The 24,088-nt window shown below is 34.5% G+C and overlaps 1 protein-coding gene and 1 long non-coding RNA gene across 4 annotated transcripts in view; one reads left to right on the forward strand and one right to left on the reverse strand.

The window, feature by feature from the left end:
- Window positions 1–24,088, reverse strand: part of LOC129744116 (POU domain, class 6, transcription factor 2-like) — a 366,294-nt gene that overhangs the window by 67,141 nt on the left and 275,065 nt on the right. The gene's annotated exons all lie outside the window — the stretch shown is intronic.
- Window positions 16,118–17,081, forward strand: LOC129744117 (uncharacterized). Its single transcript, XR_008736816.1, has 3 exons — window positions 16,118–16,237; window positions 16,302–16,722; window positions 16,789–17,081. It is a non-coding gene; the product is annotated as an uncharacterized LOC129744117 (long non-coding RNA).

The following is a 24,088-nucleotide window of genomic DNA, read 5'->3' on the forward strand; positions in this document are numbered from 1 at the left end:
TGATACCTTTTTTAGAGCTCAACCATGCATAGAGGAAAAATTCCCACAAAAGGAGGGGAAAGTAATATGACTATTAAATGATTAATCTCATTCTGGAAACTAAATCTGAAATCTTATTCTGATTCTAAAGTTTGAATTTTGAGTTACAACACTTAGTCTAATATTTGAATATAAGTTCCAATTTCAAATTCCAGGTTGATCTTTAATCCAAATTCTTAATCAGAATTCTAAATCTGAATTCTCAATCTGAATTCTGAATTTGAACTCTGAACTTGAATTCTAAATCTGTATTCTGAATCTGAATTCTGAATCTGAATTCTGAATCTGAATTCTGAATCTGAATTCTGAATCTGAGTTCTGAATCTGAATTCTGAATCTGAATTCTGAATCTGAATTCTGAATCTGAATTCTGAATCTGAATTCTGAATCTGAATTCTGAATCTGAACTCTGAATCTGAATTCTGAATCTGAATTCTGAATCTGAATTCTGAATCTGAATTCTGAATCTGAATTCTGAATCTAAATTCTGAATCTGAATTCTGAATCTGAATTCTGAATCTGAATTCTGAATCTGAATTCTGAATCTGAATTCTGAATCTGAATTCTGAATCTGAATTCTGAATCTGAATTCTGAATCTGAATTCTGAATCTGAATTCTGAATCTGAATTCTGAATCTGAATTCTGAATCTGAATTCTGAATCTGAATTCTGAATCTGAATTCTGAATCTGATTTCTGAATCTGAATTCTGAATCTGAATTCTGAATCTGAATTCTGAATCTGAATTCTGAATCTGAATTCTGAATCTGAATTCTGAATCTGAATTCTGAATCTGAATTCTGAATCTGAATTCTGAATCTGAATTCTGGATCTGAATTCTCAATCTGAATTCTGAATCTGAATTCTGAATTTGAATTCTGAATCTGAATTCTGAATCTGAATTCTGAATCTGAATTCTTAATCTGAATTCTGAATCTGAATTCTGAATCTGAATTCTGAATCTGAATTCTGAATCTGAATTCTGAATCTGAATTCTGAATCTGAATTCTGAATCTGAATTCTGAATCTGAATTCTGAATCTGAATTCTGAATCTGAATTCTGAATCTGAATTCTGAATCTGAATTCTGAATCTGAATTCTGAATTCTGAATCTGAATTCTGAATCTGAATTCTGAATCTGAATTCTGAATTCTGAATCTGAATTCTGAATCTGAATTCTGAATCTGAATTCTGAATCTGAATTCTGAATCTGAATTCTGAATCTGAATTCTTAATCTTGTAAATCTCATTTTGATTGTTTTGCATCACGCGGTTTTCAACATTGAAATTTCTTTCATCCAAAATTTTTTTTTATGATTTCGGATTTTACAACTTTTAATAGTATGGTTTTACCCCTAAAAGTATGCAGCAAACTTAATTTCAGAAAAATTGTGAATAAAAGTTTTCACAAAACAAAATCGTGTTTTCATGCGTAATGATTTTTAAGTCATCGCAAATTTATCAAAAACTGTGAAAATTGGTATTCTTGGAGAAACAATTCCAGAATTGAAAATTGATAAAGTGAGGAGAAATTTTACGGATGATGAAAAGAGCGAAAGAACATTTTTGCAAGGAAAATTTATTAACGTACACCATACTTTACCTCGCAACATCCAGCTTCATCAATTTTTAATTCTGATATTCTTTCTCCATGAATCTAAATTTTTCACCGATATGCCGAAAATAAATTTACAAAAATTCTGAATCTGAATTCTGAATCTGAATTCTGATTCTGAATTCTGAATCTGAAATCTGAATCTGAATTCTGAATCTGAATTCTGAATCTGAATTCTGAATTTGAATTCTGAATCTGAATTCTGAATCTGAATTCTGAATCTTAATTCTGAATCTGAATTCTGAATCTGAATTCTGAATCTGAATTCTGAATCTGAATTCTGAATCTGAATTCTGAATCTGAATTCTGAATCTGAATTCTGAATCTGAATTCTGAATCTGAATTCTGAATCTGAATTCTGAATTCTGAATCTGAATTCTGAATCTGAATTCTGAATCTGAATTCTGAATCTGAATTCTGAATCTGAATTCTGAATCTGAATTCTGAATCTGAATTCTGAATCTGAATTCTGAATCTGAATTCTTAATCTGAATTCTGAATCTGAATTCTGAATCTAAATTCTGAATCTGAATATGAGTTCTGAATCTGAATTTTGAATTCTGAATTTTGAATCCTGAATTCTGATTCCTAAACCTGTATCCTGAATTTGAAAACTGAATCTGAATTCTGCATCTGAAATTGAATCAAAATTATGTATGAGTATGTAGAAATGAAAAAAAAAACATAAATTCATTCTTCAACACGGGTAAAAAAAAACGAGGGTCATAAGATCTTCATATAAATTCCCCCCCAACGCAGTTTCCTGTACGGCTCTGCATTTTGTTGACACCCGGCATGGCTTTAGACACTATAATTTCATAAATGAAATTATAATGTCTATAGGCATGGCGGACTCTGAAGGAAACGCCCATCCGCCATTTGCTGCATTGAAAAGCAAGAAGTGTAAGATATAAACACTGTTGCCGTATTTGCCCCAGCAGACTGAGAAACTGCCCAGACCACGGTGCGTCTTAGTAATGCCTTTTACCTATTTGAGTTTGAGCCGCTCTTTATCAAGCGTGCCGATGGTTTATTGGATAGCGCTTGAAACTTTGAATCTGAAGGGTTTTGGTTCAAGTCTCGAGTTAATAAATATTATTTTTTTATTTTGATTATCTCCAATTTATAAATGATTGCTGGTGCTGCTGCTTCGAGGCGCCACTAGCAACTTTTTTATATGCCATAATAAGTATGATATGTATGTATTTGGTAAAGAAAACGGTTTCAACTATTTTGTTTTTTTCCCGTTTTTGAAAGGGTTGTGTAGAAAAAAAAATGCATTCTTTTGAGACTAAAATCATTTTAATTGTGCAGCCCAGTTTCGCAAAAACGTTCTAGACATTTTTAAAATGGCACATACAAATCCACGGACATCAACAGAACTCGTCGAGCTGAGTCGATAGGTACCTATAAAGGTATGTCTAAGACCCATAATTAATGATCTCTCAAATCGACCGATAACCAAACCTTTCTGTTAGAAAGGCAAAAAACATTAAAACGCCAATTTTGCAGAGATAGTGTGTTTAATTACTCTGAAGAGTCCGCGATCAGCTTATTTGTAAAAGCCGACCTTGAGGAGCTCCGTTCCTGCTCAAGATCGAGCTAGCCAGAAAAGAAGGCCTTGTGTGCCCACCCTCCACTGAGTCTCCAGAGGAACGACCAGGGACTCGAGGGCTTAGGTTTGGCCCCCTCTGGTCCAGACGGTAATAAATTCTAATTCAATAATATCTTATACAAAACTGCATATCTTTAGCATAAAGCAGTCAAACAATCTGAAACTTTGGGCTTTTTTTTTTTTTTTTTCCAGGAATTTACCACACTGTGGCATTCTTCCCTTTATATGAAACTTTGGGCGTTGTTGAGTGCTTTCTTAAAATTCAAATAGATATTCATTTTGTATAAATCGATCTATTTCTAAGTGAGACATAAAGCAATAACTTTATGAAATGGCATCTACTTCATAGTGGTATAGGAGAGCAACACAGATCGCATCCATCTATCTTTTTATCTGTAAATAGTCCCTTTTTAGTGTAACAGAACCTTTTAGTTCATTTTATAGAATTTCAATGGCTAAAAATTTTTTGTTGTTTGAACATTTATAGAAAAAAGCTTATTACGGGGTAACTAGGATAAAATTTTTCGCGGTTTTGGTTCCAAATTTGGTATTTTGTTCATTGGACGGTTTATATGGACGACCCTCTTCAAAAGGAAATGTCTATCCGTTTAACATGATTCTACATTGGAATTGCAAATTGGCAAGCTAAATTTAGAAAAAAAAGAAATAGACACTTTAACATTGAGCTCATTTCTGTATCCCTAGCTAAAAAGAGGTTTGTAAGTAATGAGCTTTTTTCAACATTCGATAACTGAAAGATGGAATATGTAAATCGTCAATTTATGTTAAATTTGGAAACCACAGTTGGAACCATTTGCCAGAATCGACCACAAACGAAAATAACCAATATTTAATTGTCCCGGAATTGAGCTTGAAGTTTTTTAAAATGATTTTTTTTTAAATTTTCTTAATGAAATGGGAGATGTTCTTTGTATTGTGTAAGGTTTGCTGAGTAACATAGGATGGCGTGGCTGCACTTAAACAATAAAATGATGAATCTCTATATTAGGAACCATTGATCAAGGTTGAGAAATTTTCTCAGAAGCACAAGGCGAACATAATTTTTATTCTTTTGCTTGCTTACATTAGTTACACTCAATGCTGTACTTAGGTGCTGAGCCCTGCGTTTCTAGACTTTGCCTGATTCTCACAACATCAAAATGACAAAGGCATCCTTGATCACTTCAGAAAAGGTAAAGGTAATTGGCAGGCAATGTCACCGCTAGATGTCAATGTCATCGCTTTGCGAAAAATCAACCGATTTTTGCTCTAATTGTCCTGTCTGTTTTTCTGTGCCTAAATGTTCTTACAAAAACCCTTCGATCCGTTCAACGAAGCTACTAACAGCTCACTACACCGGCTAAAGTGAGCTTCTTCTCAACGAACCCCAAGGGCGAACCCGATGGTCGTCGACTAGCAGCAGGAGTAGCAGAAGAGAGCACCCAACGATTTTGGCGCGATCATCCGAAACAGCTAATCCTTGGCCGCAATCGTCCGACCACCGCTCGACATTATTATTTTTATTTCGAAGTATCTAAATTAACCATTAAATTAAAACAAAGCAAAGGTTAGAGCATTATTGAATTCAATAAATGATTTCAATAAATTTCCAATCGTAAATACGTTCGTGTTCGGTAAGGCTCCAGGATTTTCAAAAACCCAAATTCATCCCAAAAATTCGGAAAAATCAAATTATTTCGACGGTAGGGTCAAACGTATTCAAATTATTTTTTTTATCATTTATTTTATTTTTCTGGCTAAAATTCAACGAAAACACATCGTAATCATTTTTAAAATATCGTTTATTATGTTCTTTTCAATTTTTGTTAATGTTGCGCTGGTAAAAAATGAAGTTTATCTGATAGAAAAAAAAGTTAATATTCCAAAAAAAAATTGGCAAAATAAAGTGTCCAACCCAAAAATCTAAATAATTTTGATAAGTTACCATCGCGAGGCCCCTCGAATTTGTTTGTTTTGTGGATTTTGACGTTTTAACGGGTGTTAAATGAAAAATGAGAATTTTTTCAATCACATAAAAAAAAAATTTTAATTTTTTTCCATCGATTTCAGTATTTTAACATAACATAATGTATTTTCTTCAAAAAACTGCCAGTGAATGTTTGAGTAAAGGCCGTGGTCTGATGTTCGACGCTACGTTGTTGCGATGCTCTCCCAAGAACGTTGTACGGCACTTACGTCCATTTTCCGGATACAATTCCGGATTCTTGTAGTCAGTTGCTTCGTGTCCTTGGCCTTCCAATTGTTTTTATACACTAGGGCACTGAGTGAGCCAAAGAAATTCTCTATTGGGCGGCACTGGGGCAAGTTTGTTGGGTTACGATCTTTCGGCACGAACGGTGTCTTTTTCTCCTCAAGGTACGCCAGCCAGCCAGAACGAATGACGTCCGGTGGTATTTTTTGGTCATCCACCGACACTGTGATTTAACCGTCTCAATCTGCTCCCAAGATACGATATACCGTACTGACAGGTACATTTTCTTCCTTAAAATGTGCCACCGTGAACTTTTTTCCTTGCTGGAAATGCGTTTCGTAGAACCGTACAATGCGTTCGCGGAGCACGTGCTGTATCGACGCCATCTTTGCTCTGACTAAATTCATACTAGCAAAACCAAACATGCCTACTGTTTCTAGGGAGCCCAAAGACCAATTTTCTTGGAGAAAGAAAATTTTACGCTCTTTATTTGAGTTACTGAAAGGTATTGAAAACATTCTCATTTTTTATTTGACACCCGTTATAAACAATTGGCTTGGGTCTGGAGTATTCAAACAGGTGTCTACATTCGAATAAGTTGTAAAATATGGAGAGCGTATAAATTTCTGGTTCCATTCCGTTGTCCATCCGGAAACTGGTTGTTCGTGATGTGAATAACGGTCAAACGCACCGGGAAGTGGCCAAGCACTACGAAATCAGCAAGACAGCGGAAAAAAATCATGAAGAAGATGAAAACGTTCGGATCGGTGGGGGATCGCTCGGGAAAAGGACTGAAGCCCAAGACAGATGCCAGAACGGACAAGAAAATCATGCTTGAAGTGAAGAAAAACGCAATAATAACGATTCGGCAGATACAGGAAGAACTCCAATTTTCGGTATTGCGTCGTACTGTCCGTCGCCGCATCCATGCAAAGAAGTACCATAGCAAGATCGCAGTGAGAAGGCCTTTCATCAGCCAGGTGAACAAGGCTAAGCGGCTCAAGTTCGCCAAGGAACACGCTGATAAACAGCTCGAGTACTGGAAAACATTATTGTGGTCCGACGAATCCAAATTTGAGCTATTCAACCGGAAGAAGCGGGATCATATGTGGCGCAAGTCGGGTGAAAAGCTCCAAGACCGCCATATCCAAGGAACAGTCGAGGTAACGTGATGATGTGGGAGTGAGAGTGGCAATTTGATAAAAATTAACGGAATCATGACAGCTGAGTCATATTGCAATATCCTGCGGGAAAACCTCGAGGTATCCCTCATCAAGACGGGCCTCGAAGAGTGCTTCGGTTTACAGCAGGATAACGATCCGAAGCATGCGGCCAATCTGACGAAGTCATTTTTGCGTTCCTGTCGCATCAAACCCCTTGAATGGCTCCCACAAAGTTCTGATCTGATCCCGATTGAAAATCTGTGGGCAATCCTCGATGCTCTGATTGATAAGTCTGGTGTGACAAATAAAAATACTTATTTTGATGCCCTGGAGCATGCGTGGAAAGAACTCGACCCACAACACTTGCACAACCTTGTTGAAAGTATGCCAAAGCGCTTGCAGGAGGTGTTGAAGGCTGAAGAAGGTCATACCTGTTATTAAATCGTTCTTGTTTGCCTTCAGTTTGAATTATTTGAAGCTGTACTGATCTGGACACTTTATTTTACCCTTGTTTTTATCCGGAATATTAACTGTTTTTCTTTTTCTATCACAAAAAAAAAATTTCTTTTTTTACCAGCGCAACATTAACAAAAATTGAAAAAAAAAACATAATAAAAATGATAACGAAGTGTTTTTGTTGAATTTTAACCAGAAAAATAAAAGAAATTGAAAAAAAAATTGGACACTTTATTTTGCCCCTAACTGTAGATCGTATGGTAGGATATATTTGCCAACAACAACATCCTAAAGTACATTCGACAAAAAGAGCCTGTTTCTCAATCAATGTAAGTGTAAAATGTTAAAATAGACAGCGTAGAGCGTCAAGCTCTCCAACCTAATTCTAATTCTTTTTCTAATCAAACTGTAGATTTTTCACAAGGCCTGAAAACCAAAGGGGTAAAACACATAAAAGAGTGAAATTTATCAATAATGAATAAATGATGGCCATAGTTCTCATTCTCTTTGTTTCTTTTTTTAAGCAACTATTAAATATTTATGAAATAATTAGTTTTCGCATTATCCATCAGTAGCCATTATCCTGTGATATTTTTCATAATTTATTTTCTTGAAAGTACAAGAAATTGAGATGGAAAAATCAGCAATTTTAAAGCTTCCAATGATCTCCTGAAATGATGAATTTAAGTATGAGTAAGGAAATTGAAAAATATGTAAACATCAGGAAACAATCTAGGGCAAACAAACGTCTTATTAAATCAAATGTGATAGAGTGGAAATTTGTAACATCTAGATTCACACCTTCGGCTATGTTCTGATGAACGCAATCGGTAGTCGGGAGCAGAAAAAACTTAGATCAAATTCAAACTCACACCACTATCCAAATCGAGTAGGTGATGTTAGCGTGAAAGAGAGCAAACCTAATACGCAACAATTTCCCGGCTTGTCTCATCCCTTTCCCTCAAGCAAGCACCAGGCTTTCGGGGTGCACCACGATTTCAAGTTTATATTGAGGAAGGTAGGTTGGGACGATGGCCACACGCTACGCGTTCGTCTCGCGTCATTTTCTGACTCCAACGACGACGACGGTTGCCACAGTTTGTTGTTCGTGGTGTGTTTTGCCCCTTCCTTCCCTCTCATAGTAGTCGCTGGCCTCTTCCTCGCACACATCCGTCTAAGGGATCCAGCTGAAATGTTTTTGGCAACGCAACGGCGCGAGATGAGGGAAAAAAAGTTATGTTTGAATCGAAGCAATGCGAGATGACCGCGCGACGACCATCATGCTGCTGCACATGTATGACCAAAAAACTCGGCGCATAGCACTAGGAGGTACCTTCATACTGCACCTAAACCCTGTACCCGTGCCAGGACGAGGACTAGGACGACTTATGCACAACACAAACGTTGGTCAGGGTACCTCCTGGAGCACACATACAGGCACACACACGCACAGCAACCAAACATAAAGTTAAAAGCCCAGGCCACTCCAGTCACTCGATCCGAATTGTGTTATTTTTTTATTGCAAAAATAGAGAAAAATATCTACGCCGGATAGCTGACCAACGGATTTTTTTCGTTGCATCTGTTCACCCTGCCCAAAACACCCTCGGCTGATGATTTTTTTTCCCTGGTTCCTCCAACGACCAGTTTCTCGGTTTCCTATTATTCAAAGAGTACAGTTTCACCCCAATTCACCCACCCACTCACTCACTAGGAGGGAGGCCACTTTTTTCCACTGTGCTTATTTTCCTCCCCACCCACTTTCATCCAGCTACCATGTGCCGTGATGTGTGTGCGGTTCTGTGGTGCATCACATTCCGAAAAGCGAACCACTTTTCGCGGATGCTGTTGGATCTAGGACTATAATACTAGGACTGGATAGAGAGCCGGAGTTGTTCTGTCCTAACTTGCCAAGGCAAAAGAACCAAAAAATCGCCACTCGTTATTCTCGTTGGATTACCCGGCCCTGGTCTATCCTGGCCTGACCATGGCCACGGTCCGCCAAAGCAAAATCGCCAGCACAACAACAAAAAATATACATAACAAACGTCGAAAATATATCAACAACGCGGATTTTTATTTTTCAAGTTCCTCGTCGTCGTCGTTTTTGGTTTGGAGGATGTTTCCACGATGTTCGTCGTCGTTTGTGTTGTTCGTTCGTTCAGGATTCGGGAGCGAGAGAATCGACCGACCGATGGCCTGAACAACTGAACTCCACCAGGCCAGGACACACCGTCAGCAGCCAACAAACGACGTCGACGACGACGACGACGACGACGACGAATCATCTCCATACTCTCCATACATCGGGAGGGAGGGACCGGGATGCCCAAACACGATGCCCCCACGATGTCCGAGCGAGAGGGAAAGTCCTCACCCGGAGAAGCGAAAAAAAGGATACACTGTGTTTTTATTTACGGGAAAAATCATTCAATTTTTTACTATTTCATTTTCCAAATGCTGTTGCTTTAGCCGTTGCCACTTTTCCTGACCAGCCAAACGGCTCTTGGAGTTAAGTTTGTGTGAGCCTCCTTCCTCTAACCCCCAAATAGTAGCGCCTGCATATAGGCATCATGCATCGTCGTCGCCATCGCCATCATCATCGCCGTCGTCATATCTAGTAGGACAAGTATCGTTCGGCGCATTTCGTGCATTTGACCGACAGAGACAGGACACGATTTCGAATGACCACCCCACACTTGGTGAGCTTTTCTACTGCTGCTGCCGAGAGACGAAGCCATTTCCCAAGTCACACACAAGTGACCAATTCCAGAGAAGAATGAACAGCAGAAAAAAATCCATCCAATACCTCATCTGAAGCCCAATTTCCCCAAACCATCCAACGACCCCCACACTTTCTATGGCAACAAACGAAATTGATAGAGAGAAGAAAAAAAATGCTCGATCTCAAAAGTTATTCTGTCAAACAAACTCAATTCTTACTTTTTTTTTGCTTGCATTTCATCGCAACCTCCATTCGGCGGCTCCACAAAGCAGTAAAGGGTCACCTATTCGGTATTTGGCGGATGAGAGCGCTCGCGATTTTAATAAATTAAAAACTATAGCTAAAATGATCGAATTGGGAAATTAATTTGCTTCGCCACTCAATCGGCCCTTCTTTTCTATCGGCTATTCGTATGATGAAGTTGGTCGATCAGGTCGTAACTTTTGGGTGGTGTCCATCCGGAAAAGTTGAAACTAAAAGGAATGGGGTTACGTTTTGAGAGAGGGAGTGTTATTTTTTTGTTTTCCTTTTATTTTGCTACAATCAATTGTGAAAATTAAAAGTATTTCTTCTATTTCACAGGTACAATTTGAAGTTCTGCTTAAAGTTAAGGGTCGCTACTTAATTTAGAAAAGACGAACCTTTCGGCAGATAACGATATCATCCATCATTCCATGAATGTGCTGCCATTACCTTTTTACTCTTCAACAAATTAGATTGGATTAAAGATTATATTTTCATGTATCAGTGAATGGAAAGAGATTGAAAATAAAGCTGTATGCCAAGGATAAGATCATTCATAATATCGTCTTTACGCATTGATCTGTTATTCATCCAAAATTCAAGATTAACTCAATTTTTCAAATTTTGTGGACTCCATTGAAAGATCATTAGTCGGATTGAAGCAATAAATTCTCAAAAAAGGTTGTTAACCCCAATGCCTACATCCCTACATACAAAAAAAAAACTTTAAATTTCAATGTTTCATGAAACATATCAGCAGGTTTAAAAAGATCTATTAAAGGATTCCAATCATTGTTTTGATGGAACTTTGTCTAGAAAATCCGTTTCTTTGTATTGTAAAACTTGTGAAAACTGAATTCAAGCTTAAGTTATGAGTGACTGTGCAGTTTTTCCAACAATACTTTTGAACATTTTATACATAATACAATAATATTTGAAAAATATTTTTCAAAAACTGCATTAACTGGTATAAATTCAAGCAACTTGCATTGGAAGCATTAAAACAAAAGAAGATTTATGGCTTGTTTGGCCGGATACTTTATTCAACTGTTCAGTGAGCCGAATATTCGGTCTTACGGAAATTTGGAAATCTGAATCTTTGGTAAACCTTTTACTTAATTTTTCTATCCTGTTTGCAGCTACTTGAAAATAGAACGCAGGATTTTTGTGGTAAATTCATTGTAACAAAAAGATTGAAACTTGTTTATACTCGGTCCTCCTCAAAAGATTCTAACAGATTTTTTTTAAATCTGAGCTGCATTTCCGTGAAATATTTGTTCGAATTCAGTAAATTACTAAGTGAAGTATATTTTGCTTCACACGTTACAAATAGTTAATAGTGTTATAATTTTAAAAAAATCAAATGTCTTAAATTGGAAAAGAGGGCAGGAAAAAGTTTCAGAATTACGTAATTTTTATAATCTGATAAAGCGTGATAAAAATGCTGTTTTTGCTTAGAACTGAAAGGGGGTTAATGTTATTTTCATAACATTCTGATTGAAAACCCGGGGTTTACGAGCATGGTTCAATGGTGTTGAATCCATAATTATTACTATAATTTATTTAAGACCTTTAAGTCCACGGGTGATTCGGGCCCACGCGTTGTTGAATCCAGATCTCACTGAAAGTGTTAAAACAAGAGATGTACCAAATGTTCGGCCAGCCAAATACTGCCCAAAAACCATAAGGCTGAATATTTATTTTTAAAATTTATATACTAAACTAAATTGTTAAATTTTTCAAATTATTTTGGAATATTTGTAAATTATTCAAAAGTAATATTGAAAAAGCTAGACAATCACCAAAAACTTCGTAAAACACCTTTGGTTTTTCCGTGGTTTTTCAATGTAGATAGTTTTATTCTTTGATTACCGTTATTCCAGATTTTCCTGTATATCCAGGATTGCCCATAAATCCCATTATGGGATTATTTTTTGTCAAAGAATTCTAGATAAGTCAAATCTGGCCGGTATGCCCAGATATTGTTCGAAAATCCCGAATTTTACCCGGGTTTATTCAAATTATTTGCTAAATCAAATTAAACACTCAAATTGGACTTTTAAAAGTTTTAAATTTTAGCTTAGCTTAGCTTGATTGACTTTTAAAAGTTTTAGATTCTGACTTCAAAAACTATTTTTAAAAACTTTCGAAATGAACATAAATTGTTGTTTGTTTATTTATTAGATACGATTTTGACACTGCTTCTGTGATTCTATGAAAACTTTAAAATTTTAATTTTAATTGTTTAAGTGTCACTGTATTTTTTTGGCCAAGATTTTTTCAGATTTGCACTTGTGTTAACAAGTTTTTCAAAAAAAAAAAAAAAAAACAAAATCCTGAACTGCCTGCGACTAGCGATTTCAAATTGCTTGGCACCTGCTTCGACATGTTTTGTCCCAGATTTTACAGGAATCCTATCACTTTTGTGATAAACGCCCTTGAACAGTGGTCGGAAACTTTTTGAGTCGGATGAGCCAAAAACTTCAAATTTTTAGAATCTCAGATTTTTAAAGAGCCAAGTTTTATTGTGTTTGTTTTTAATTTTAAAAAAAACAGAACATATGAATGATCAATGAACAGTAAGTTTACAGAAATAACTTTGACCATTCGAGATTTTTTTTAAACTTTTGGATATTTCTTTAAATCCGTTTCTGATTATCATTCATTACTTAGATGACATTTATTCCATTCTGGATTGTCAACTCTTTTAACATGGTTTGGTTTCGATATCGAGTCGAGAAAATTAAAAATCCTTATCAAGCTTAAATGAATACTTTGCATGATGTCAAAGTGAAAGATTGGAACATATTAACATAAACAGAATATTTATAATTTCTTCGGCAAAAAAAGCTTATAAACTAACATAGCAAAGATAAATAAATTCTTAAAATTATCAAACTATTTAACGTTTCCCAGATTAGGTTGAATTCAACTGAAATTTATGTATTTAGCCGAAAACTTTAATTTTCAAATATTATCCTCTTGACAACTGTTAGATTTTTTCAAAATTTATAACATCAAACGAACGTGCCTTCAAAATTTTATGCAATTGGAAATTTGAAAAATCTCATTTTATGTTACATCTGATTCTTCAGTATTGTGCGTACAAATTGAATGAAGTTTGAATTTCAATACATTGTAGACTATTCATCAATGTTTGCTAAAGCTTAGATTACTGGAAAAAATCTGTGGTTTAAACAATATAAATCTATATTAATGTGATTTTGTAGCCTTTGTTAAAAGCACGTGACAGATAATAAAGAAAAAGTACATTTTAATTTTCAAAATCAGTTCAAGAATACTTTTAAAGTGTCAAAAAAAAAACTAAAAAAAAATCAATTGTGATTAACTCTTGATAAAAAAAATAATAATAATGTCCGTTACTGAAACTAAGTTAAAAATTTGTGTAATATTGGCTACAGGTATCACATTTGAAATTTTAAATGTGTTCAAAGACTCAAAGGTTTATTTTTTTTTAAACATAAATTGATTTTGGAAAACATCATCTGGTTGGAAATAATCGACTCAAACACATGAGGGGCGTTAAGATGGTAGAAAAATATGGGAATGGAATTAATCACTTTTGTATTTTTAATTAAAACTCGGCCGAATAGTTGAAAAAGGACAATATTCGGTATTTAAACCAGGCATGTCAAACTCGTTTAGGTGTGCGGGCCGCATTGAAAAATGTCTATGACGTAGAGGGCCGCAGCCAAAATCAGTTAGAAAACATAACATATAAGTTTCGCGGAGATGAGATACAATACAATGGAATATAGTTATAAGTAAACTTGGAATGAAATTTTGCGTTAAACTTTTATTAAAGCTTTTAATTTATAACATTCTTATATTATAATGCATTATATCTATTGTCCTGGTGCTTGACATCTTTAAGATACTTGTTTATAAATATCAGGTTTATTTGTCACTGACACTTTCATTATTGATGATAAATTTATATCAGAAAATCTCGAACGATGTGGAGTTATTGTAGCTTTCATTATGGTAAAAAACTACTCACATAGATAGGTACTTGCAAACATAGCTAGAATTCTGGCAACAAATTTCCGTAACTCAACGTAGCGTTCAGGCAAATAGCTATAAAATTTTGGTACAGCCACTACAATATATTTCGCTTTTAGTAAAGAATAGCACTGCAGCTCTATCAACTCTAGTTGCAAATTATCAGCAGCATTTTCAGGAGCAAACGAAAATGCAGATAAAAACAATGAAAATTCTTGCACGTATGAATTACAGTCACGAAAACGGCTTTTGAATGCATCTAGTATCGATTCTAGGTGAAGTACGTATTTACCAAATGATGCAGCCTCATTTGATCTTTTCAGTTCTTGACACATAAAGAAGTTTACAAGGTTTTTTTGGAAATTTGGATGATCCATAAACGGTACTTCGCTTGAAAGTTTTTACATCATCACAAGCATTTATGATATTTCTTTCTTTTCCTGGAAGTTTTAAGTTCAAATCTTGCAGGTGGCCAGTGAGATCAACGGCAAATGCCAAATCCTGAACCCAGTCGTCTGCTTGAACATGTTCAATAGGTTCACCTTTCATTTCCAAAAATAATATTATTTCCACTCGTAGCAAAAATAATCTTTTGAATATTTTGTGGCAGGAAAGCCAGCGTACTTCTGTGTAGTAGAGAACACAATCGAATTCATGTCCAATGTCTTCCAAAAATGTCGAAAATTGGCGATTTCCACAATGTTATCTTCATACTTTTTTGACGGATAAACACTATAACTTACCAAAAAGTCTATGGAAAATCGGACAACAAAGAAACTTTGAAGCGTGCTATCTCGAAAGTAGCTTTTGTGCACTAATACCCCTTTGGCTCTGAGGGCCTCATATGATGTGATAGCAATTGTTTACAAAAAAAAACTGAACTTTATTTATTGACGTCAAGTTTCAAGTTTAAAATCAACCTCTGAATCCGAATAGAAGTCAAAAAAATATCTGCGAAGAGCAGTTATTGGTCTAATTATAGAAAAAGATAATTTTATGAACAGTAGCTGCAGATATTAAAAAAAACACAATTATTTTTTTCATTTTACAGTATTTCAAAAACTGCTCAAATCATCATCATCATCGGGTTTTTTTAAATTCAGTAAACGATATGGTATTAAAAAAGACTCTCAACTTACTTATTAAAAATATTGTTAACTAGTGTTATTAAAAATGTATGCTGTTTATACTCATGTATTCAGGTAGGTTTGAGGCTATAAGAAGACTCCAGCAGTGGGATGACTGAACGTTAGACAAGTGGTCACTGAAATAAAATTATTCAGAGCTACAAATTTAATCACGAAAAATTTTTGATTACTTATTATGTGCTTTTTACAATGAATAATGTTGATATTCACGCTTACGTACATCCTAAATTTAAAAAATATCACATTATGCCTGTTGTTCCTTCGGTTGAACAAAAATAACTGAACCAAAATGAAGGTATTTATGTTGTTTACGTTATGAATGTTTACACACAATCTTACACCTCAAACTGTGGTTCAGAGCAACAATGTTATGCGTGATTTTCTGAGAGGAAATTTTAACATCGAAAACCATTTGCATTAAGTTGAAAACGTTACATTCAATTTAAGTTTTTTGCAGTAACATTTTACATAAAAACCAGTGGAGTTTTTTTGTGACAATTCAAGACGTGGCTACGCGGGCCGCATTGACCAAACCCCCAGTTTAACATGTCTGGTTTAAACTATCCTATAGAAAGATTTAGAGGAGTTTTGCCATTTTTTTTTTTTTAAGAATTGATCAGCAAGCTTTCATTTTTTCCAAGAACTTTTGAATGACCCTTCTAGAAAACTTTTATTTTAGAGGCAAAGTAGCCGTTGACTGGGGTGGGAAAGCACGCGTTCTCAAAGTTTTTAGTTGTGTGGAAAATTATAATTTTTTCTGTGAAAGTAGAAGAAAGTCATTAAAAAAAATTCTGTATAGTGGCTCAACTCTTCTTTTGGTGAATCGTGTGTAGGTGGGCTCACAAACCAGCTACGGAGAGGAAAAATAAGTGTTTCAACAGTGTTTACAAGTGCAAATGGCATCTCTTGAACTCCAGTTCTGCTGTTTTTTTCGCCCGTTGACTCTGAACCCTCAGCTGCCTTTAAAGCTACTTATGTTAATGGTGATGGTGAATGATGGTTGGTTTTTGAAATTGATCACTTTTCGATTAAATTTTAAATAATAGGTATATTTTCACTCTAGCAACGGCAGCAGCAATCTACGGAAGAGCATATTGGGTAGAGCGGAAAATGGTCATTGAAACGGTCTTTGCGTTAGATGCTTGTAACGATGTTACATATATTTCTCCTATTTTATTAACACTACCCTACGACAATACCATAAAACGTTCCCTGTCTCTGAAGACTGCCCGGCCAAGAGATGTCAAGGTAACTTGGCGTCAAGAATGCGATCGAGGTTGGGGTCGTCAGCAGATGACGAAACCAAAGAAGCAGGAAATAAAACAGAATTCACGATACTCCTCGGGTCGTCATCGCTATGAAGATGTAAAGCTTCTTTAGCTTGGAAGGTCTCGCCCATTTGCCTTGTGACCACTAGACGAGTATCATCTAGGCCCGGCCAGTACAACACTAAGAAAACGTGCTTCGGTAGTGTTAATACAGTTGTGAGTTTAGACTTTTAAGTAAGATCCAGTATAGTTTTACTTAATATAAAGTTTTCATTCAAATAGGCAATAACGTCGATGTGCCACTGTAAATAATAAAAACGAGATAGTGCCAAAGAAAACATACTATCAGATTGCCCTTCGAGAAGGGCGTTCCCGCCGGGACCGAAAAACGGCCGCAGAATAATACCCCTGGGCCAACATATCGTGGTCGTGCAACATCGTGACAAGTTCACGATAAGTCGAGTGTTACGTGTAACCAACATCATTTGACCGTGCGATACATCCGGGATGTTGGTGAGCATCTAATTCACCATAGTACCCACTCGACCCACACAACTGCAGCTGAGACTCGCACCTGGGACGCGTTGAGTCACCTGGGACTCGGCGAACCGTTTGTACGTTGCCGAGCGCCGATCGCCGACGCCGCCTCCATCGGGACGGCGGAGAATCTAATTGAGCTACGGGCCGAAAACCAAAAACGCAAGCGCTTGCTAGCACGTGTGTGCATTCAGGTTAGATAGATTAAGAGCATCTTTGTAATGACTAACCCACCATGGAATTCCAAATTATACCTACAAAGTCAAATTGAACTCTTTTTAGTGGTCATCGCAAACCGTGATCTTCCTTGTTCGGTCTTTCGCGTATCGGTAGTATAGGCTCTAGTGAGGAAAACCTTCAAAGGAAACCTCACTACCCTGAATGATTGTTGTTTTTGCATTTGGAACGATCGTTAGTTTTGGGTTAATTACTGTTTCGACTAGAACGCTGTTTTTGGTGTCAACCTGCCCTGAGGTCTCTTAGCTGGGTACGGGTTTTATAAAGGGACAAATTGCGACACCACGGTGCTTTCGAGTACGTGGCGCGTGCATGAAGTGGTGGTTCGTTCAAGGGATTGTCTCCTACTACCTTCCCCCCCGTTACATTTGGCGCCCAACTAACGGTTTATCTGAATTAGTAAAATTTTTGGTATTTTTTGAGCTTTTCCAAAATAATTAGTATATGTTCATGTATAATAGTATAATCAAGATTGTGGGATTTCTACTGATCTATTTGAACTTTAACGTATTTTTTTTTTCTTTGCAATTTTTTATCTCAATTTTGATTGGAAGACGTGAACAGGTATTTCTCAATTAACGACTTTTTTCTGAAACGCAGTGGATGATTGTATTTCTAATGTGGACTGGTTTTTTTTTTCTTTAATTTAGTATATTTTGCATATTTTCTATAGTATTATTTTTCTTTATCAAATTCAATTTTTACATTTATTTCTATTGTGGAACTGGACTTATTTATTTTCAATGAATTCTAATATTAAAAAACAACTCGAATCGTACATAAATCCGAACGATTTGCTGGAAGACGAGGTGAAATTTGAATTAAGCATTAGAAATTTGCCAATTTCGGTTGAAGCATCTAAGAACAGATCTGAACTACGAAAAGCTCAATTAGAGGAAATTCTTAAACCAAAAACGTCTTTTGCCAAAACATATATTGGTCAAGAGTTTAGAACGATTCAAACTAAAACGAAAGATTTAAAGCATTTACTTGAAACTTACCCCGATTCGCGTTACATTTCACGGTTACGTCACTGCCGACTAAGAGCAATTCGCGCGCATCCATCAACTCGTGAGCAACAAAGGCTTAAAGAAGAATTGATATCTGATATAGAAATTTTATTAGAGCGGTACGGTAAACCGAGTGATCGTCGAGAAAGTTTGCCCTCAACGGGTCCTCAACTGAATTATTCTCAAGATTTTTTCCCACAGTTTCGAAGAGAAAATGAATCAGCCTTTCGGATATGTCGACCGCGAAAAAGAAAAAACCGGAAACTCCTACCACTTCAAATTTACCGCGAACCGAGAAAAGATTATCTTTTCATCCTTTACCGCAAGATTTAGAAGAAGGACTTCTCGATGAAGCTATTGGAGGCACAGAACCGACTGAAAAAGAAATCAATATTCCCCCCGCGAATCTAGAACCAAATTTGAATTTTCCGTTTTACTCCAAAGAAGTTTTGCTACCGCGTAGAAAAGATCATCTCGAGAGAGATAGGAATGCTCAGGTCCCTCAAGCAATTCAGCTTAATCGTGCGTGGGAGGAACCTAGCATTAGGCAAGATCGAACGAATATCCCGAATACACAAAATTTGACTCAACAAAACGAAGCAACTACTTTCGATTTTGGTCTGCAGATGGAAGGTATCAAAAATGACATAAGCCAATTTATTCAACAAACATTAGCATCTCAAATGACCGAAATGATGGCTAAAATGCTACCATTTTTTGAGCATCAACGCGTAGAAACTCCGTCGCCGGTAGAAACGTTTTACAATGTCCCGTTAAGACCGCCACCGCAGTTAGCCAGATCACCTTCACCGATAAATAGACCCCCTCCTATTCCACCAAGACCTTTTCAGCCTCAGACTCCATTCAGAGAAAATGATTACTCTAGAAACTATCGCGTATCAATGGGTGAAACGAATCAATGGCAGGTTCCAATTTCGAAATGGAGAGTTCAGTTTAGTGGTGATTCTAAAGGTCCCACTGTAACTCAATTTATTAACAGAGTTGAAATTCTCGCAAACAGCAATAGAGTATCTGAACAAGATTTACTTAATCAGGCAAGACTCTAAAGTGGGTATTCGGTTCTGATTCAAGAATCAATTTATTGTTCCAATTAATTATATCCAAATCATTGATTCTCAAGTGATGAGTCAAAAGCAGAAAAAAAAATGGAAAAACAGCTAATTAAAGGTGCCCAACATCAAATTTTATCACCGAGAAAAACGCTGTAAAAATAGCTAATTGACCGAGTATTTCCAAACTATCAGACATTCAAACTTTAATCCATCACGGTATCTCGGATAGAACCATTTCAATTATTGATAATTAGCATAGCTTATTTTTGCACCATTCGATAGATGAGTCTAACTCTTTACATTCAATTCCATATTTAGGTAATTCACATTAAAACATTTTACATTATTTCTGCATTAATGAAACTCCATATTTTATTGACTTAGGTAACTTATTAAACTTCTCGTTGCTGATTGTACCAAGATAAGAAAAATTATCGTGACTCCTTAGCGATTGAATTTTGAGTGTTTTCACGTTGAAAATCGATCTTTGGTATGAATCTTATCAGAATTATTAAAAGTAATGAGCATTCACAGGGTCCAAAAATAAAAAAAAAATCTCTCACGCTTTTATTGAAAAATGTGTTTTCAATCAATTTAAGCAAAGTATCGTCTTGAATATATGCGAAAGTAAGGTAAATTAATGAAGGTGAACTATTTTGAGCATTTAAAGCCGTAAGTGACAAACTTTGCTGTAATTGGAACAACAACAAAATTTCAAATTTCAAATGTCTTTTATAAATGAAAATAACTTATCATATCCTCTCAATCTATTTCCCGAAATCAATCTTCCAAATATCTCGCAAAATATCGACGAGCTGAATTCCGCACTGCCAGTCGACTCGAAAACGTTATTCATAAACCTATTTGTCAATTTGAAAAATGAAATCCGAATCTCATGAGCTTCACCAAAACGGCCAAAAAGGCTCGTTGAGCAGAGATAGATAGCAAGCAGACTGAAATCTCGCTGAGGCGTGAATCAGATCCCCACATATGCAAAATTAAAAATGAATGCCGAAGGAAGCGTTTTTAAATATTCTGAATACGGGAGAGAGTTACTGACTAAAAAAGTGACTAGCATTCTTGTCGACGCCGAAGCCGAAGAATCAATCTAATCCGCCAAACGATCGAACGTTAGCTGGCAGTACAAAAAAAAAAACACCCCGAATGATAGCCAATACTTGGAGTTACGGACCACCGGAGTCAGTCAGTCAGTTAGTCAGCCGGTTTGGGGCGCATTTTATGTCTAGGTACTGCATGTGCGCCTTACCTACTGCAGGTTCCAAAACGACCGAATACATACATCACGATCCCGGATGCATCCGGCTAAAAGCCATTCAATTGAATTGAATTAAAAATTTTTGCCAAAAACTAAAAATATACCTCTATCCCACACCTGAGATGAGATTGTATTATGTAGCACTGGAAGGTGTAGGAAGAGAAAGTTCTCCACCCTCAATCCCGTTCCATTTGCACCCGGGTTGAGTTGGTCGAATAATTTTTTGGCTGACATCGGGATAGGTAGCACCAGCAACAAAAAATAGAAAGTGCCGGGAATCCCAAAATGATGGAGTACCCGACTTGAGAGCTCCATAATTTCATTTTTGTTCTATCCCTTGGTGGAATTGAAGTTTTTAGAATGACGCTTCGATTGGCGCCCTTCTTATATGACAGACGATTTTTATTCAAATAAATGGGAATTATTATTTTGAAAAATTTGGCGTGTCTTCTAAACAAGACTGGATAAAAAAGGAAAACAACAACTCTATTTTCAATCTTCTATTCAAGTATGGAATGTAATTATTCGAGTGGCAACCTAATATTCTTCTTTTTGTTTCTAATTCATTTTGAGATATTTGAAGCTGCTAAACCAGTTATTTTCAAAATATAAGATAAACATGTCATTTTTGTCATTTTTGTCATTTTTGTCATTTTTGTCATTTTTGTCATTTTTGTCATTTTTGTCATTTTTGTCATTTTTGTCATTTTTGTCATTTTGGTCATTTTTGTCATTTTTGTCATTTTTGTCATTTTTGTCATTTTTGTCATTTTTGTCATTTTTGTCATTTTTGTCATTTTTGTCATTTTTGTAATTTTTGTAATTTTTGTCATTTTTGTCATTTTTGTCATTTTTGTCATTTTTGTCATTTTTGTCATTTTTGTCATTTTTGTCATTTTTGTCATTTTTGTCATTTTTGTCATTTTTGTCATTTTTGTCATTTTTGTCATTTTTGTCATTTTTGTCATTTTTGTCATTTTTGTCATTTTTGTCATTTTTGTCATTTTTGTCATTTTTGTCATTTTTGTCATTTTTGTCATTTTTGTCATTTTTGTCATTTTTGTCATTTTTGTCATTTTTGTCATTTTTGTCATTTTTGTCATTTTTGTCATTTTTGTCATTTTTGTCATTTTTGTCATTTTTGTCATTTTTGTCATTTTTGTCATTTTTGTCATTTTTGTCATTTTTGTCATTTTTGTCATTTTTGTCATTTTTGTCATTTTTGTCATTTTTGTCATTTTTGTCATTTTTGTCATTTTTGTCATTTTTGTCATTTTTGTCATTTTTGTCATTTTTGTCATTTTTGTCATTTTTGTCATTTTTGTCATTTTTGTCATTTTTGTCATTTTTGTCATTTTTGTCATTTTTGTCATTTTTGTCATTTTTGTCATTTTTGTCATTTTGGTCATTTTTGTCATTTTTGTCATTTTTGTCATTTTTGTCATTTTTGTCATTTTTGTCATTTTTGTCATTTTTGTCATTTTTGTCATTTTTGTCATTTTTGTCATTTTTGTCATTTTTGTCATTTTTGTCATTTTTGTCATTTTTGTCATTTTTGTCATTTTTGTCATTTTTGTCATTTTTGTCATTTTTGTCATTTTTGTCATTTTTGTCATTTTTGTCATTTTTGTCATTTTTGTCATTTTTGTCATTTTTGTCATTTTTGTCATTTTTGTCATTTTTGTCATTTTTGTCATTTTTGTCATTTTTGTCATTTTTGTCATTTTTGTCATTTTTGTCATTTTTGTCATTTTTGTCTTTTTGTCATTTTTGTCATTTTTGTCATTTTTGTCATTTTTGTCATTTTTGTCATTTTTGTCATTTTTGTCATTTTTGTCATTTTTGTCATTTTTGTCATTTTTGTCATTTTTGTCATTTTTGTCATTTTTGTCATTTTTGTCATTTTTGTCATTTTTGTCATTTTTGTCATTTTTGTCATTTTTGTCATTTTTGTCATTTTTGTCATTTTTGTCATTTTTGTCATTTTTGTCATTTTTGTCATTTTTGTCATTTTTGTCATTTTTGTCATTTTTGTCATTTTTGTCATTTTTGTCATTTTTGTCATTTTTGTCATTTTTGTCATTTTTGTCATTTTTGTCATTTTTGTCATTTTTGTCATTTTTGTCATTTTTGTCATTTTTGTCATTTTTGTCATTTTTGTCATTTGTGTCATTTTTGTCATTTTTGTCATTTTTGTCATTTTTGTCATTTTTGTCATTTTTGTCATTTTTGTCATTTTTGTCATTTTTGTCATTTTTGTCATTTTTGTCATTTTTGTCATTTTTGTCATTTTTGTCATTTTTGTCATTTTTGTCATTTTTGTCATTTTTGTCATTTTTGTCATTTTTGTCATTTTTGTCATTTTTGTCATTTTTGTCATTTTTGTCATTTTTGTCATTTTTGTCATTTTTGTCATTTTTGTCATTTTTGTCATTTTTGTCATTTTTGTCATTTTTGTCATTTTTGTCATTTTTGTCATTTTTGTCATTTTTGTCATTTTTGTCATTTTTGTCATTTTTGTCATTTTTGTCATTTTTGTCATTTTTGTCATTTTTGTCATTTTTGTCATTTTTGTCATTTCTGTCATTTTTGTCATTTTTGTCATTTTTGTCATTTTTGTCATTTTTGTCATTTCTGTCATTTTTGTCATTTTTGTCATTTTTGTCATTTTTGTCATTTTTGTCATTTTTGTCATTTTTGTCATTTTTGTCATTTTTGTCATTTTTGTCATTTTTGTCATTTTTGTCATTTTTGTCATTTTTGTCATTTTTGTCATTTTTGTCATTTTTGTCATTTTTGTCATTTTTGTCATTTTTGTCATTTTTGTCATTTTTGTCATTTTTGTCATTTTTGTCATTTTTGTCATTTTTGTCATTTTTGTCATTTTTGTCATTTTTGTTATTTTTGTCATTTTTGTCATTTTTGTCATTTTTGTCATTTTTGTCATTTTTGTCTTTTTTGTCATTTTTGTCATTTTTGTCATTTTTGTCATTTTTGTCATTTTTGTCATTTTTGTCATTTTTGTCATTTTTGTCATTTTTGTCATTTTTGTAATTTTTGTCATTTTTGTAATTTTTGTCATTTTTGTCATTTTTGTCATTTTTGTCATTTTTGTCATTTTTGTCATTTTTGTCATTTTTGTCATTTTTGTCATTTTTGTCATTTTTGTCATTTTTGTCATTTTTGTCATTTTTGTCATTTTTGTCATTTTTGTCATTTTTGTCATTTTTGTCATTTTTGTCATTTTTGTCATTTTTTTCATTTTTTTCATTTTTGTCATTTTTGTCATTTTTGTCATTTTTGTCATTTTTGTCATTTTTGTCATTTTTGTCATTTTTTGTCATTTTTGTCATTTTTGTCATTTTTGTCATTTTTGTCATTTTTGTCATTTTTGTCATTTTTGTCATTTTTGTCATTTTTGTCATTTTTGTCATTTTTGTCATTTTTGT

The sequence above is a fragment of the Uranotaenia lowii genome, chromosome 2, assembly GCF_029784155.1.
Source record: "Uranotaenia lowii strain MFRU-FL chromosome 2, ASM2978415v1, whole genome shotgun sequence".
Taxonomy (NCBI): Eukaryota; Metazoa; Arthropoda; class Insecta; order Diptera; family Culicidae; genus Uranotaenia; species Uranotaenia lowii.